Here is a 1,960-nt window from a genome sequence, read left to right on the forward strand (position 1 = left end):
TTCTTAGGGTTTTGGTTTTCTATCCTTGGATCAGACGGTCCTTCCACTTCCGTTCCACTTCTTAATATAATTGCATGGGCTTGGCTTCTCGGATTAGGTTGGGGCTGTCCAGGGAATGTACCAGTTGGTGCAGCAGTAGGTGCTTGTTGTTGAGCTACTTGAGATATTTGGGTTTCTAACATTTTGTTATGGGTAGCCAAGGCATCTACTTTGCTTGCTAGTTGTTTAAGTTGTTCGCCAGTGTGTATGTTCTGGTTTAAGAAATCTTTATTGGTTTGTTGTTGGGAAGCTATAAAGTTTTCCATCATGATTTCCAAGTTGGATTTTCTAGGGGTATTATTGTTAGGATTTGGTTTCTGATATCCCGGAGGTATAGATGGGGTTTGATTCGGAGACTGTCCAGGTGCGTATAAAGCATTATTACTCTTATATGAAAAGTTTGGATGGTTCTTCCAATTTGGGTTATAGGTATTCGAATAGGGGCTTCCTTGAGCATAGTTTACTTGCTCTGTTTGGATTCCAGTCAAGAGTTGACATTCCGTAGGAGTGTGGCCTTGGATTCCACAGACCTCGCAATTCTGAGTTATAGCAACCACGGCGGTTGGTGGTGATACGTTTAAACTTTCAATCTTCTGGACCAAAGCATCCACTTTTGCATTGACGTGATCAAGGTTACTTATCTCGTACATGCCAGTTTTCGGTTGAGGTTTTTCCACTGTTGTTCGTTCGGTTCCCCACTGATAGTGGTTTTGGGCCATGCTCTCGGTAAGCTGGTAAGCATCAGCATAAGGTTTGTTCATTAGTGCACCACCTGCAGCGGCGTCTATTGTTAACCTTGTATTGTATAAGAGAACATTATAAAATGTGTGAATTACCAACCAGTCTTCCAAACCATGGTGTGGGCAAAGTCTCATCATGTCTTTGTATCTTTCCCATGCTTCGAAAAGAGACTCGTTGTCTTTCTGTTTAAATCCGTTTATCTGGGCTCTTAACATAGCTGTTTTGCTTGGCGGAAAATATCGGGCAAGAAAAACTTTCTTCAACTCGTTCCATGTGGTGACTGAGTTGGAAGGGAGAGATTGAAGCCATCTTCTAGCGCTATCTCTTAATGAGAAAGGAAAAAGACGAAGTCAAATTGCCTCTGAAGTGACACCATTAGCTTTAACAGTGTCAGCATATTGAACAAATACGGATAAATGAAGGTTTGGATCTTCGGTAAGATTTCCAGAGAATTGGTTCTGTTGCACAGCCTGCAACAGTGAAGGTTTAAGTTCAAAGTTGTTTGCTTCGATTGCGGGAGGAGCAATACTTGAATGCGGTTCATCTTGCGATGGAGCGGCGTAATCTCTAAGAGCACGAGCTGGTTCTGCCATCTCGGTTAAAGAAGGAAAAATGTTTTTGATATCAGGAAGGTTTATAGGAGGGAGATTGTTTTCAGCACGATATTCCCGAATTCGTCGTAAGACTCGGAGATATAGTTCGATATCGTTGATTCGTAGATAGAGCGGTTCGCCTTGAGAGCGAGTGCGTGGCATACAAATCAACGAAAGAAAGAATAGAAGGAAAAAGAAACCTTAGTCTCTACAGCGTAACGGAAGAGTTACGATATCGATTGAATAAAAGTCCCCGGCAACGGCGCCAAAAACTTGATCGCTCGACTGGGTGAGTCGAGAATGGGATACAAACTGCAAGTGCACAGTTCTATCGCGTAGTTTTAAAAGATATCGATCCCACAGGGACTTATGAATCGATGTACCGTTATCTAAGGTTACTACGTAAATCTAAGGTGAAAATGTTTGATTGTTTGGGGAAAGGAGCTAAGAGCTAAACTAAAATCTAGATTAAATATTAATAAAACGGATATCGGTATGTAGTTCGTCAAAACTAGGGAATCAATTCCTTGTCGGTCTCTCGGTTTTAAAATAAATCGTTTCGACTAACTTTATTGGTTAAAGGTTTT

General features: G+C 41.4%; 1 pseudogene; it reads left to right on the forward strand.

The window, feature by feature from the left end:
• The first annotated feature begins 888 nt into the window (after positions 1-888).
• Positions 889-988, forward strand: LOC127124384 (uncharacterized; annotated as a pseudogene).
• The last annotated feature ends 972 nt before the right edge of the window (positions 989-1,960 follow it).

Source organism: Lathyrus oleraceus, chromosome 2 (assembly GCF_024323335.1).
Source record: "Lathyrus oleraceus cultivar Zhongwan6 chromosome 2, CAAS_Psat_ZW6_1.0, whole genome shotgun sequence".
Classification (NCBI taxonomy): domain Eukaryota; kingdom Viridiplantae; phylum Streptophyta; class Magnoliopsida; order Fabales; family Fabaceae; genus Lathyrus; species Lathyrus oleraceus.